The sequence below is a fragment of the Oncorhynchus tshawytscha genome, linkage group LG03, assembly GCF_018296145.1.
Source record: "Oncorhynchus tshawytscha isolate Ot180627B linkage group LG03, Otsh_v2.0, whole genome shotgun sequence".
Classification (NCBI taxonomy): domain Eukaryota; kingdom Metazoa; phylum Chordata; class Actinopteri; order Salmoniformes; family Salmonidae; genus Oncorhynchus; species Oncorhynchus tshawytscha.
In genome coordinates, this window is record NC_056431.1 from 48,393,558 (window position 1) to 48,409,991 (window position 16,434).

The following is a 16,434-nucleotide window of genomic DNA, read 5'->3' on the forward strand; positions in this document are numbered from 1 at the left end:
TCCATTTGACTGGATAATGACGAAAACATGATTCTATTGAAACAAGATGTTAGAAATGCTCACAAGATCATTGAAAAACCATATTTTGCTTTTAATGATGATGATTTTGCTAATTATTATTGATCATGTTTAGTCACAGTATTGAATTACTTAGCTGTTGTGTTATTAATAGATCCCAGTAAATGCATGCATGACTGTAAGTTGCTTTGGATAAAAGCATCTGTTAAATTGCATATATGTGCATATGTTATAAATTACTAGAATTCTCTAACACTATCCAAACTACTGCCTGACAAAACATACGAGAAATCATATATGAGCTTCTGAAGTAGTGTACAAAAAAAAAAATCTGTTGTACAACCGATGAAAACTCAGGTTTACATAAGTATTACGCAAGCCAATCCAATAACTGGAGTAAAATACTGTATATTCATACAGGACAGTATATCCGTCCAAGACTGTGGACGTTATGGAACAGCTAGTGTGAATCATTGTGGACTACTAGGTATAAATGTTTCAGAGTGAACTACATAAAGCTACAGCACTTTTCTACCATTCCACTAAAGCCTTTACAATACCTTACAAGAACTGGGGTGAAAGGGTAAGAACATGTTCCAACCCCCCAGTTCTCCTGTAGCTTCTCTGTCCATGGCTCCGCTACCTCATAAAGCTCCGGGAAAAAGAGAGAGGCGTCTCTGAAGCTGTCAAACAGTGCCATGGGGAGGCGGGGGGGGAGGCGAGAGAGAGAGGGAGAGAAGGAAAGGGGGATGAAACACCAACACATTCTCTCTCTCTTTCTTCCCCTATGATCTGCGGCTTTGTGCCGGGAGAAGATAAACGATTTGGAGCTGCGTGGGATGCCCTCCCCCTGGAAGAGAGCAACAATGCCAAGATGCCGACGGAGGGATGGTGGTGGGGGAGCGAGGGAGAGAGTTTGAGGGAAGGAAGGAGATGGGGGGAAGTAGAGAGGGTGAGATGAGGTTGGAGGAGAGTGGTGGTGAGGGAGGGGTAGGTGTTTAAGGGATGTGCAGATGCCTGTGGGCCTGTGAGACGCTTACAGGAAATAGAATCCGGGGTCCGGTGGAACAGGCATTGATTTCTCCCTGCAGCTCAGCTCAGCTTAGCGGTCCCCAGCCCAACAGCCCTCTGATACCGTTTGCCATTTTCCCACAAGAGCCCCCAAAGACTGCTTCTCAAAAATCAATGGTAGCCTTTTTGGCTGGCTAGACCTCCGCCATGTCAGAGAGGAAATAGTCAGGACAATAAATACTATCAGCAGTGAACATGATTAGTCCAATACAGTGGAGGTTCAGACCTCTTCTCCCTATAGAGGAGTGTACAGGAAGGGGAATGCCCAGATGTGGTAGTATTGGTCTGTGTTTCGGAGGAGGGTGTGTGTGAGTGTGTGCGCGCGTGCATGTCCTACGTGCAAGTGTGTGTTTGAGTGAGATTGTGCATGTATGTTTTCAGGTGGTTTGTCACTCCCACTAAGTGCTCCTTTAAGGTCCTCTGGTGGTTCTCTTGTGCTGCTCAGCCCAGATCAAGGTTATTACACACTCTGAAATGGGGATTGATTTCTGGGGCCGGATTCCTCCTGTGGGTGTCTCTGCCTAAAGAGCCCTCAAGGTAAAGTCTGTGATTTGGGCCTCTCTCTCTCTAATATGCAACTGCGGTTCCATTTTGTACCCTCCCTCACTGACATTTTAAATGGCATTTTATTGAATTCATTATTAGTGTGCTGGGGACATTATTTGTTTAGCCAAGTCAACACTGCCCTTCAGAAAGAAAGAAAGTAGGTCTTCACTTCAGACCACACAACATCTGCAATGCATCATAAACAATCAAGGCAGTCATCACTAATGGGTTAGCCCTTAGACAGATCTCCAACAGCTCTGAAATAGAATGTTGGAATAGAATGTCGGAATAGAATGTCGCCCTAAACAGAGAGAAGGAAGACAAATTAGCTAAGGACACAAAAATGTTGTATACGCACAGACAGAGACAAAAGTTGAGGTCCAAAAGGCTTCTACTCCCAAGTCTCCTGAACAGCTAATCAAAGCACTAACACTTTTCATTAACACTTTTCTTCTTAACTTCTTAAAGCATTGTTGGTTAAGGGCTTGTAAAGTAAGCATTTCACTATAAGGTCTACACCTGTTGTATTCAGCGCACGTGACAAATACAATTTGATTTGAAAAGCTCCTTGCATTGATTTGTTCTCTGAAATAACAGAGATTACTGGTCTGAGGCCTTATCCTCACGACTGAAGACAATAGTCTCTCTGATAGGTGGACAGCATATTAATAGCAAGACTGTCAGAAGTAGTTAACACATTAGAGGATGGGCAGCCCTTGTCAAAGATGAGTGGCATCAAGAATCATGTGGGCTGAGTGAGTCCATGAAGAAACACTATCCATGTTTCCATTGGCTTGACACAGAATTTCAAGCCAGCTTCACAGAGAAATACCATCAGATTCTATTAAAGTGTCCTTATGATGAACAAACAAGGGAACATATTTCATCACACGTTACGATTTTCTTTACGTAGAAACTGTTTTGATGGATTGATCAGCAAACTTTGGCAAGACAAAAGTAACCCGTGTTTGAGGAGCCCAACACACCATCCTCTCATAGAGGGGTTGTATAATAGTTTCATTTTAACAGCAGTTGTATAACGAAGCATTTTGCTCCTCAGTTCGACACAATCCTATTTCGCTGGAGGTGTTGTAGCAAAATCCATAGCATTGCTTGCTTTCCCTGTGCAGAAGGAGCATCCACCACCCACTCTGTCCTATCTCTACCCATTCAGGAATCACTTTAATCCTGATCAGCCAGCCACACAGCACAGAGACACTAATCTGGCTGTCTGCTTTTCACCGCGACCGGCAGTCAAGCTGCAGTCTCTTAAACACAGTTGATCTAAACAAAGGCGCTAGGCAGCTGTAAATACAGTATACCAGTTCTAGCTACATGCCCTCCACCATAGAGAGGTAATATCAAGAAAGAGAAGCAAGTTCCCCAAAAGTACTGCATCATGGGCGAGGACTGGAGTAATCTACAGTTATCTGCCATGTATTTAAGTTCTCCCAGAACTGTATCCTATGCAGCGGATTCATGTCAGGTTTGATTTATGACAAGCTTATCTGGCTCAAGGGGGGGGGGTTAAGAGGGAAGAGCGAGGGAAGGAGGGGAATGAGACAGTTGGGAAAGGAGGGTACGGTTAAAAGTGTCATAGCTATTTTTAAGTGGTGCAAAACTTCATGAAAAATGGCATTTGCGATGCCTTCTCGCTGCATATTCCAGTGTGTTTTCAAGTTTCACAAAGTTCTCCTAATATCATGTCTGTTAGGTTTTGTCACATTTGTGTGAAGGGAAGGAAAGGGAAGGAAGCAGGGGGAAGCAGCCCTCGCTTTTAACACACCCAAAAGTTCCTTGTCTTCTTTTCTGCGCTCCAGCCGACTCTTTTATCAGTGCTAATTGAGCTTCTGAACTTCACAACACAACATACAGTATTCATACCAGGGGTATGTGATTCATCGAGCTGCCATTGAAAAACAACAAAGGAGCATCGGAATTCTCCGGCCTTAGTAAAACATGTTGTTAAGTTCTCGAAGAGACATAAGTGTGTGTGGTGTGTGTACGCATGCGTCCCTGTGCGTGTCTGTGTTTGTGTATCGCTGCCCACATAACAACCCATCCAACCGTACTTCTATGTTTGTGGCTGTAATACAAGAGGAGTAAGGCGAAGTTGGGGGCGGAGGGGCTGGAACAAAAGTGCTGCGCGTCGCCATGGAAACAGAGGCTGAGCGATAAGCCGCACTTAGAGTGTTAAAGCGCTTTACAGCCATATTTCTGTTTATGGAAACGCTACGGGACCAGCTAGGAGCCATTGATCAAGCTGTGAACAGCTCTACCACTGAACTGATCATATTGTGCCAGGAGAACCATATCTCAATCTGTCTCACATGCTCACACATTTGGCCTAGCAATAATGAGACAATAAACTTGATTGATAAACTGCTGAGAAAGAAAGTTGTGTGGCTTTTATTTCAGTCAGTCAGTGATGAGGCTATTGAACAATTGACAAGCTAAAAGTTCACAGAAAGGAGATGTCATTATCCTGAATATGTGAAGAAAAATGGAACTCCCTGAAACAGTTATCAATGGCATTACATTATATGGCATAGAGTCTAAACCCTGTCTAAGCTGGAGAGGGGGGGTGGTTCTACTAAGCTATATGGAATTGTTTTAAGAGGGTCATACCAAGGATCATTTAGCTATTTTATTTGAATTTCAAGACCCCTTGAAGTATCCCAAAATTTAAAAATCTTTGATAAAATGTTTTATTTGACCTTTTATTAGCCCATACAAACACATTGAATAACAGATTCACTACATGGAACAACAGATAATCCCACAAAACAAATCTAAAGGTGTCACGCCCTGGCCATAGAGAGGTTTTTATTCTCTATTTTGGTTAGGACAGGGTGTGACTAGTGTGGGCATTCTAGTTTCATTTTTCTATGTTGGTGTGGTTCCCAATCAGAGGCAGCTGTCTATCGTTGTCTCTGATTGGGGATCATATAGTTGTCCTTTTTCGTTTGGGTTTTGTGGGTAATTGTTTTCTGTCTAGTGTCTGACCTGACAGGACTGTTTCGGTTTCCCCTCTTTGTTGTTTTGTTCGAGTGTTTTGAGTATTAAATTTATCATTAACACTTACCACGCTGCGTTTTGGTCCACTCTTTCATACAATGATCGTTACAAAAGGAAGTTTGTTCTGAAGTGTATGTCCTATATCTGAGAGATATAAGAAATATTATTATTTTTTTTATTTTTATTTTTTACATGTGCTTAACCCCTTATTTCTGGCACTAAACAGTCTCCATATACAGTGCCTTAAGACAGTATTCAAATCTCTTGACTTTTTCCACATTTAGTTAGGTCACAGGGTTACTCTAAAAAATTTTTTTTAAATTCCTCATCAATCTACAAACAAAACCCCATAATGAAAAAGCAAAAACAGTTATTTAGAAATGTTTTCTAACATATACAGTATACACTGCTCAAAAAAATAAAGGGAACACTTAAACAACACAATGTAACTCCAAGTCAATCACACTTCTGTGAAATCAAACTGTCCACTTAGGAAGCAACACTGATTGACAATAAATTTCAAATGCTGTTGTGCAAATGGAATAGACAACAGGTGGAAATTATAGGCAATTAGCAAGACACCCCCAATAAAGGAGTGGTTCTGCAGGTGATAACCACAGACCACTTCTCAGTTCCTATGCTTTCTGGCTGATGTTTTGGTCACTTTTGAATGCTGGCAGTGCTTTCACTCTAGTGGTAGCATGAGACGGAGTCTACAACCCACACAAGTGGCTCAGGTAGTGCAGCTCATCCAGGATGGCACATCAATGCGAGCTGTGGCAAGAAGGTTTGCTGTGTCTGTCAGCGTAGTGTCCAGAGCATGGAGGCGCTACCAGGAGACAGGCCAGTACATCAGGAGATGTGGAGGAGGCCGTAGGAGGGCAACAACCCAGCAGCAGGACCGCTACCTCCGCCTTTGTGCAAGGAGGAGCAGGAGGAGCACTGCCAGAGCCCTGCAAAATGACCTCCAGCAGGCCACAAATGTGCATGTGTCTGCTCAAACGGTCAGAAACAGACTCCATGAGGATGGTATGAGGGCCCGACGTCCAGAGGTGGGGGTTGTGCTTACAGCCCAACACCGTGCAGGACGTTTGGCATTTGCCAGAGAACACCAAGATTGGCAAATTCGCCACTGGCGCCCTGTGCTCTTCACAGATGAAATCAGGTTCACACTGAGCACATGTGACAGACGTGACAGTCTGGAGACGCCGTGGAGAACGTTCTGCTGCCTGCAACATCCTCCAGCATGACCGGTTTGGCGGTGGGTCAGTCATGGTGTGGGGTGGCATTTCTTTGGGGGGCCGCACAGCCCTCCATGTGCTCGCCAGAGGTAGCCTGAATGCCATTAGGTACCGAGATGAGATCCTCAGACCCCTTGTGAGACCATATGCTGGTGCGGTTGGCCCTGGGTTCCTCCTAATGCAAGACAATGCTAGACCTCATGTGGCTAGAGTGTGTCAGCAGTTCCTGCAAGAGGAAGGCATTGATGCTATGGACTGGCCCGCCCATTCCCCAGACCTGAATCCAATTGAGCACATCTGGGACATCATGTCTCGCTCCATCCACCAACGTCACGTTGCACCACAGACTGTCCAGGAGTTGGCGGATGCTTTAGTCCAGGTCTGGGAGGAGATCCCTCAGGAGACCATCCGCCATCTCATCAGGAGCATGCCCAGGCGTTGTAGGGAAGTCATACAGGCACGTGGAGGCCACACACACCACTGAGCCTCATTTTGACTTGTTTTAAGGACATTACATCAAAGTTGGATCAGCCTGTAGTGTGGTTTTCCACTTTAATTTTGAGTGTGACTCCAAATCCAGACCTCCATGGGTTGATAAATTTGATTTCCATTGATAATTTTTGTGTGATTTCGTTGTCAGCACATTCAACTATGTAAAGAAAAAAGTATTTAATAAGAATATTTCATTCATTCAGATCTAGGATGTGTTATTTTAGTGTTCCCTCCCTTTTTGAGCAGTGTATATATATATTACATTTACATAAGTATTCAGACCCTCTACTCAGTACTTTGTTGAAGCACCTTTTGCAGCGATTATAGCCTCGAGTCTTCTTGGGTATGATGCTACAAGCTTGGCACACCTGTATTTGGGAAGTTTCTCCAATTCTTCTCTGCAGATCCTCTCAAGCTCTGTCAGGTTGGATGGGGAGCTTTGCTGCACAGCTATTTTACAATCTCTCCAGAGATGTTAGATTAGATTTAAGTCTGGGCTCTGGCTGGGCCACTCAAGGACAATCAGAGACTTGTCCCGAAGCCACCCCTGCATTGTCTTGGCTCTGTGCTTAGGGTCATTGTCCTGCTGGAAAGTGAACATTTGCCCCAGTCTGAGGTACTGAGAGCTCTGGAGCAGGTTTTCATCAAGGCTCTCTCTGTTTTTGCGCCGTTCATCATTGCCTCAATCCTGACTAGTCTCACAGTCCTTGCCGCTGAAAAACATCCCCACAGTATGATGCTGCCACCATCATGGTTCACCGTAGGAATGGTGCCCGGTTTCCTCCAGACGTGACGCTTAGCATTCAGGCCAAAGAGTTTAATGTTGGTTTCATCAGACCAGAGAATTTTGCTTTTTGGCAAACTCCAAGCAGGCTGTCATGTGCCTTTTACTGAGGAGGGGGTTCTGTCTGGCCGCTCTACCATAAAGGCCTGATTGGTGGGGTGCTGCAGAGATGGTTGTCCTTCTGGAAGGTTCTCCCATCTCCACAGAAGAACTCTAGAGCTCTGTCAGAGTGACCATCAGGTTCTTGGTGAGTGACCATCAGGTTCTTGGTCACCTCTCTGACCAAGGTCCTTTCTCCCCCGATTAATCAGTTTGGACTGGGGGCCAGCTCTAGGAAGATTTTTGGTGGTTCCAAACTTTTTCAGTCTAAGAATGATGGAGGCCACTGTGTTCTTGGGGACCTTCAATGCTGCAGACATTTGTTGGTACCCAGATCTTTGTACCTTGACACAATCCTGTCTCAGAGCTCTATGGACAATTCCTTTGACCTCATGGCTTGGTAAAACAGTTTTTTTTAAATGTTTGCATTATGGGTTATTGTGTGTAGATTGCTGAGGGTCATTTTTTAAAATTCATTTTAGATTAAGGCTGTAACATAACAAAATGTGGAAAAAAGTCAAGGGGTCTGAATACTTTCCGCAGGCACTGTATACTTCCATTCAACTGGTACCGGGGGACCTTCAGATGAGTCTTGTGAAGCCTTTGGGTGTCCTAGAGCAAAACAACCAACACTGTACTATACATTTTCATGAGAGTTTCATCTCTCCATAGAGGGGTCATAATAGTTTGTAGGCCAAACCGTTCGGACGCTACAGACGAGCTACAGACGATTTTGTGAGAATACTGACTTTTGGGATGTCTTATGGTCTGACAAACACCGCTCTAGCTCTGTCACCTTTCACTGCAGATGCAGAAGTGTGACATAGGTGGATGCGGTGGATTGAGATGCATCCAAAGAAAAAAACAGTTTTCTCTAGTTTAAACTAACAGATATTTATGGGGACTTTTGTATTATGTTAATTCAATTTCCGCAGGGGCGAGGACATTGATCTATTCAAGTTATTCAATGAATCACAATTCCACAAGAAATAATCGTTCATATTTTTTCTTCATAGCCTAGAATTTCTTCAAAGTAAAAGTAATTTTTTCAGTGTAACAGCTACAAATAGAGCATGGACTGTCATTAATGTAGAGGAAGTCATGTTGCCTGGAATAATAACATATTAATAGGGAAACACTTTAGCTGGATAAAGGACATTAGGCATACTAAAGAGACAGAACGGAAGCCATTACAGAGGGGCTAGAGTAACTAAACGGAATGTGGCACTAGCAGTGCTTTGATGTGATAATGATCTTCTATCTAACATTTTTACATACAGTATGCTATTTACTTGGTGTACTTAGAAACCGCATGGCAAAATTGTTACTTAATAAATACAGTTGGCTTCTTTGAGATTCATTAACCAACAGTGCAGTTCAAGAAGAGTTAAGAAAATATTTACCAAAGAAAATAAAGTAAAAAATAATAAAAAATGAACACAATAACACAACAATAAAGAGGCTATATACAGGGGGTACCGGTACCGAGTCAGTGTGCGGTGGTACAGGTTGGAGGTAATTTGTACATGAAGGTAGGGGTGAAGTGACTATGCATAGATAATAAACAGTGAGTAGCAGCAGTGTACAAAACAAATGGAGGGGGGTCAATGTAATAGTCCGGTGGCCACTTTATTAGTTGTTCAGCAGTCTTATGGCTTGGAGGTAGAAGCTGTTAAGGAGCCTTTTGGTCCAAGACTTGGTGCTCTGGTACTGCTTGCCATGCGGTAGCAGAGAAAACTGTCTATGACTTGGGTGACTGGAGTCTCTGACAATTTTATGGGCTTTTCTCTGATACCACCTATTATATAGGTCCTGGATTGCAGGAAGTTTGGCCCCATAAATCTACTGGGCCGTACGCACTACCCTCTGTAGCGCCTTACAGTCAGATGCCAAGCAGTTGCCATACCAGCAGTGATGCAACCGGTCAGGATGCTCTCGATGGTACAGCTGTATAACTTTTTGAGGATCTGGGGACCCATGCCAAATCTTTTCAGTCTCCTGAGGGGGAAAGGTTTTGTCGTGCCCTCTTCACAACTGTCTTGATGTGTTTGGACCATGATAGATTGTTGGTGATGTGGACACCAAAGAACTTGAAACTCTCGACCCGCTCCACTACAGCCCCGTTTATGTTAATTGCGGCCTGTTCGGCCTGCCTTTTCCTGTAGTCCACGATCAGCTCCTTTGTCTTGCTCACATTGAGGGAGAGTTCGTTGTCCTGGCACCACACTGTCAGTTCTCTGACCTCCTACAAAAAGGCTGTTTCATCATTGTTGGTGATCAGATCTACTACCTTTGTGTCATCAGCAAACGTAATGGTGGTGAGTCCTTAACTTAGTGATGAGCTTCGTGGGCACTATGGTGTTGAACGCTGAGCTGTAGTCAATGAACAGCATTCTCACATAGGTGTTCATTTTGTCCATGTGGGAAAGGGCAGTGTGGAGTGTGATTGAGATTGCGTCATCTGTGGATCTGTTGGGGCGGTATGCAAATTGGAGTGGGTCTAGGGTATCTGGGAGGATACTGTTGATGTGAGCCATGACCAGCCTTTCAAAGATCTTCATGGCTAGTGACGTGAGTGCGATCCAGTGCGTTGGGAGAGAACAGACCCTACTCCAACTTCGGAGGCGTCCACATCCACAATGAAGGGCAGAGAGGGGTCAGAACAGGTGCGTTCGTAAAACGTTCCTTGAGTGCAAAGGAAGGATTCGTTGGCCTCCTCAGTCCAGCGCAGCTGTCTAGGACCTCCCTTCAGGAGGGAGGTGAGAGGGGCCACCACTGTGCTGAACCCCCTAATGAAGTGCCTGAAGTAGTTGGCAAAACCTAGGAAGCGTTGCACCGCCTTTATGTTGGATGGAACAGGCCACGACCGTACTGCACTGACCCTCTGATCTTCCATCTCCACTCCTGCGGTGGATATCCGATAGCCCAGGAAGGAGACCGCCTGCTGAAAGAAAAGGCACTTCTCTGCCTTGGCATACAGGTGATGCCCTATCAGCCTCTCCAAAATGGACCTGCCATGAGAGACATGTTGCTCACGTGTAGTGGAGTACACTAAGATGTTGTCAATGTACACCACTACACAGTGACCCAACATGTCTCTAAACACTTTATTAATGAAGGATTGAAACACAGAGGGTGCATTTTTCAGGCCGTATGGCATTACGTTGTATTTGTAGTGCCCAGTGCTGGTGCTGAAGGCAGTCTTCCATTCATCCCCCTCTCTGATGCGTACCAGGTTGTAGGTACTGGGTAAATCCTATTTGGTAAAGTACTGAGCACCGTGCATCTGTTCGATCACAGTGGGTATGAGAGGCAGGGGATAACTGAATTTAACAGTTTCCTTATTCAGTGTCTGGTAATCGATACAGGGGCGGAGACCTCTTTACGAAAAAGAAGCTGGAGGAGGCCGGAGAGGTGGACAAGGGCAAGCGCCTCCTGGAAGTAGACTTCGGTTTCTGCATGCGAGAGAGGGTAGATGTGCCCCCCGGGAGGGTAGAACCAGGCAGTAGGTCAATAGTGCAGTCCCATGGGCGATGATGGGCAGGCACGTGGCACGAATCTTTGAAAAAGCCACCTGTAGGTTCCAGTACTCCTCCGGGATAGGGACGTGGGTGGCCTGGTCTGGACTTTCCAAGGAGGTGGCACTGATAGACACAGAGAGACACTTCCTCTGACACTCCTTCGAACAACCCAACAACCTCCTCTCTGTCCACAATATCCTGGGGTTATGGAACTGTAACCAGAGAAAACCTAAAACTATGGGGTGTGCAGGAGAGTCTAAGATGAGGACAGTGATGTGTCAATGGTGGTTGTGAGCAACTGAGGAAAATGGAAATCGTGGTCTGGCTCACCAGTCCTGTTCCTAGGGGACGGTTGTTTAGGGCATGGACTGGGATAGGGGGTTGTAAAAGGACTAGAGGAAGTGTATATAAAAGTGGGACGAAACTCAAAGTGGAAAATAATAAAGTACTTAAGTAAAATAAAGATTCCTCTCAGGAAAACAAGCAACATTTACAATGACCGACAAAGACAAATGACAGAGTATATATACAGTGATGGAGTGGGGATTGGAACCAGGTGTGTGTAATGATGACGAGACAAGTCCGGGGTTGATGAGCGAAGGGCGTTTGCCAATAGCAGGTTCGGCAGCAGCTAGAAGGCCGGCGACGCCGAATGTCTGCGCTGGATAGGAGGAGGAGCCAAAGTGAAGGCTGGTGTGATGGGCTATTTTGCTTCCACTGGCCCGGGCCCTTGTTAAGGTCAACGGCATCGTGAACTTTACCCAGTACCAGGACATTGTAGCCAAAAACCTGACAGGGGGCTGAAACTTGGCTGCAATGTAGGGGAGTAGTGAACTACATGTAGTTCAACTAGTAAATAAACTACAGCACATTTTGCCTGGGGTGCAACTTAGGTTTAAGAAGTCGGAGGTACATTTCTATCTTTATTTATCCAGTCGGATAAAACCTTGTTTTTGCGTTTAATAGGCTAAATTGCACATTCTGTTAACATCTGACTCAGAGTGTTCTGTTCATGCAATTAGTAGTCAATGAAATTTCAAATATGATAATTTTTCACTAAGTAGTTTGGGTGTAGTGAACTACTTTTTTAAAGTAGCTTTAGTTAAAAGCTATATTTTTCTTAAGGATAACTTTAGCTTAACTTCTTCCAGTGTGAAGTAATTGGTAGCTTGGTAAAATACGGTGCATTGGGAAAGTATTCAGACCAGTGGCGACCAGTTGGCATGTTTTTATTGGGAGCATTTCTGTTTTGCATGTTATTTTGGCATTAATACATGTCACATATAAATATATATATCTCATTGAGTTAATAAAGCCGCATACAAACATGATCTCTTTTTGTTTTCTTGAGTAAGGCAGCTCCAATATGCAGGTGTTTCAGCCTAGCTCAGTGCTTTCTGTGGTGGTGGGGCAAGCCAGCAGAAAATACGGAGCGTTGCTCCGTGATTGGCTCAGTGTTCTGTTACTCATGGGGACTCAACATCACCGCCATGTCTAAGGGTAGAGCTAGTAAATTCAAGTGCCTTGGGTGCTGTCATAGAGTTACATTAGAAGTTCCCATCCAAGTAGGCTCAAGGTCATTGGCCACAGATAAAATTACATCAAATCACATTATATCTACAGTAGCCTTGATTGGACTGATCATGTCAACATCATACTTTCAAAATCTTAGCTAGCAGTCATCATGAATCAAGTCGACAATCTACTTGCAAATCCTTTTAAATCCTTGTCATATGAAGAAAAATAATGAAGAGAATTTATAGATACAATGTATCGGTGCTCATCGGCCATTGGATATAAACATTACACAACAAGTAGAAAATCACAAATTCAACAATGAGTGGTTCTGAAGGAGTCAGTATGGCTAACTGCAAGCATTGCAAAGCAATCATTAGCCTTCTTTTCAGTGGAGTCTTTTCCTAGTTTGGCCATGCTGTAAATGAAGCATGATTTGTGCCGTGCTCAAAACAACTTAACTTGGAACAGCAAAATCGGACTTTAGTGAGTTCAAGACAACTGGAAACTTGGGAAAAACGTTTTGAACATTCATCCAACTCAGAAATGTAAATTCGGAACTCAGACCTCTTTCTAGAGCTATGACCTGAAGATCACTGATGTCATCATGATTCAACTTTTTTTCACTGAGTTCCCAGTTGTCTTGAAAGCACCATACATCTATCTAGATAATGCCACACTTTGATGACAAAGTTTGATGACAAAATTTGCCAACGAAGGGCTGCCGCGCCACCTTCCTGTTCAAGTTAGCACAGCACAACAAGGTGAGTCCGAAAATGTATTGTATGCTGCTGCATAAATGATGTGATATACCAAGGAGATATGTATACTGTAGCTAAGAAAGTAATACTAAGTATATGTTGTGTAGTAAGCTGTTAGTAGCCCATGTGCCTCACCCTAATAATTTTGTCTATTTTCACCTCCTAATTTTGCCTACTGTTCTGACATGTAGCCTTTAACCTGTTTTTGAGAAATGAGGCTCTGCTGATGTGAGGTGTTGGGACTGCTTATGTAGGCCCTCACAGTTTGTGGGCACTGTTTGTCACCATTATAGTTCAATTAATGCATTGTTTAGTGTTGTGTAGTGGGGCTTTCCTGGCATGCATCCCACATGTATTTATTTTTACCCCACCAAAATGTACAGTTGAAGTCGGAAGTTTACATACACCTTAGCCAAATACATTTAAACTCAGTTTTTCACAATTCCTGACATTTAATCCAAGTAAGAATTCCCTGTCTTTGGTCAGTTAGGATCACCAATTTATCTTAAGAATGTGAAATGTCAGAATAATAGTAGAGAGAATTGTTAATTTCAGCTTGATTTATTTCATCACATTCCCAGTGGGTCAGAAGTTTACTTACACTCAATTAGTATTTGGTAGCATTGCCTTTAAATTGTTCAACTTGGGTCAAACGTTTCGGGAAGCCTTCCACAAGCTTCCCACAATGAGTTGGGTGAATTTTGGCCCATTCCTCCTGACAGAGATGGTGTAACTGAATCAGGTCTGTAGCCCTCCTTGTTCGCACACGCTTTTTCAGTTCTGCCCACAAATTTTCTATAGGATTGAGGTCAGGGATTTGGGATGGCCACTCCAATACCTTGACTTGGTTGTCCTTAAGCCATTTTGACACAACATTGGAAGTAAGCTTGGGGTCATTGTCCATTTGGAAGACCCATTTGCGACCAAGCTTTAACTTCCTGACTGATGTCTTGAGATGTTGCATCAATATATCCACATAATTTTCCTACCTCATGATGCCATCTATTTTGTGAGGTGCACCAGTCCCGCCTACTGTAAAGCACCCCCACAACATGATGCTGCCACCCCCGTGCTACACGGTTGGGATATTGTTCTTCGGCTTGCAAGTCTCCCCCTTTATCCTCCAAACATAATGATGGTCATTATGACCAAACAGTTCTATTTTTGTTTGATCAGACCGGAGGACATTTCTCCAAAAAGTACGATGTTTGTCCCCATGTGCAGTTGCAAACCGTAGTCTGGCTTTTTTATGGCGGTTTTGTAGCAGTGGCTTCTTTCTTGCTGAGTGGCCTTTCAGGTTATGTCGATATAGGACTCGTTTTACTGTGGATATAGATACTTTTGTGCCTGTTTCCTCCAGCATCGTCACAAGGTCCTTTGCTGTTCATCTGGGATTGATTTGCACTTTTCGTACCAAAGTACGTTCATCTCTAGGAGGCAGAACGTGTCTCCTTCCAGAGCGGTATGACGGCTGTGTGGTCCCATGGTGTTTATACTTGCGTACTATTGTTTGTACAGATGAACGTGGTACCTTCAGGCATTTGGAAATTGCTCCCAATGATGAACCAGACTTGTGGAGGTCTACATTTTTTTTGGCTGATTTATTTAGATTTTCCCATGATGTCAAGCAAAGAGGCACGGAGTTTGAAGGTAGGCCTTGAAATACATCCACAGGTACACCTCCAATTGACTCAAATTATGTCAATTAGCCTATCAGAAGCTTCTAAAGCCATTACATACTTTTCTGGAAGTTTCAAAGCTGTTTAAAGGCACAGTCAACTTAGTGAATGTAAACTTCTGACCCACTGGAATTGTGATACAGTGACTTATAAGTCAAATAATCTGTCTGTAAACAATTGCTGGAATAATTACTTGTGTCATGCACAATGTCGATCTCCTAACCAACTTGCCAAAACTATAGTTTGTTAACAAGAAATGTGTGGAGTGGTTGAAAAATGAGTTTTAATGACTACAACCTAAGTGTATGTAAACTTCTGACTTCAACTGTATGTGGACAACTACAAATACCTAGGTGTCTGGTTAGACTGTAAACTCTCCTTCCAGACGCACATTAAGCATCTCCAATCAAAATTGAAATCTAGAATCGGCTTCCTATTCGGAAACAAAGCATCCTTCACTCATGCTGCCAAACATACCCTCGTAAAACAGACTATCCTACCGATCCTTGACTTCGGCGATGTCATTTACAAAATATCCTCCAACACTACTCAGCAAATTGGATGTAGTCTATCACAGTGCCATCTGTTTTGTCACCAAAGCCCCATATACTACCAAACACTGCGACCTGCATGCTCTCGTTGGCTGGCCCTCGCTTCATACTCGTCGCCACTGGCTCCAGGTCATCTAAGTCTTTGCTTGGTAAAGCCCCGCCTTATCTCAGCTCACTGGTCACCATAGCAGCACCCACCCGTAGCACACACTCCAGCATGTATATTTCACTGGTCATCCCCTTTGCTATTAGACTCGAAATTGAGCTCAGGTGGATCATGTTTCCATTGATCATCCTTGAGATGTTTCTACAACTTGATTGGAGTCCACCTGTTGCACATACCTGTCTATATAAGGTCCCACATTTGACAGTGCATATCAGAGAAAAAAACAAGCAATGAGATCGAAGGAATTATCCATAGAGCTTGGACACAGGATTGTGCCGAGGCACAGATCTGGGGAAGGGTACGAAAAAAGGTCTGTAGCATTGAAGGTCCCCAAGAATACAGTGGCCTCCATCATTCTTAAACGGAAGAAGTTTGGAACCACCAAGACTCCTTCTAGAGCTGGCTACCCAGCCAAATTTAGCAATCTGTGGAGAAGGGCCTTGGTCAGGGAGGTGACCAAGAACCAATGGTCACCCTTACAGAGCTCCAGATTCCTCTGTGGCGATAGGAGAACCTTCCAGAAGGACAACCATCTCTGCAGCACTCCACCACTCAGGCCTTTATGGTAGAGTGGCCAGAAGGAAGCCCCTCCTCAGTAAAAGGCACTTGAAAGCCCGCTTGGAGTTTGCCAAAAGGCACCTAAAGGACTCTCAGACCATGAGAAACAAGATTCTCTGGTCTGATGAAATCAAGATGGAACCATCAAGATGGTCTACAAATTTTTATGTGGTCTTGGCTAATTTCTTTTGATGTCAAGCCAAGAGGCACTGAGTTTGAAGGTAGGCCTTGAAATAGTTCCAAAGGTACACTTCCAATTCACTCAAATTAAGTAAATGACCCTATCAGAAACTTTTAAAGCCTTGACATTATTTTCTGGAACTTTCCAAGCTGTTTAGAGGCACAGTCAATGTAAATTTCTGACCCACTGGAATTGTGATACAGTGAATTATAACTGAAATATGTCTGTAAACA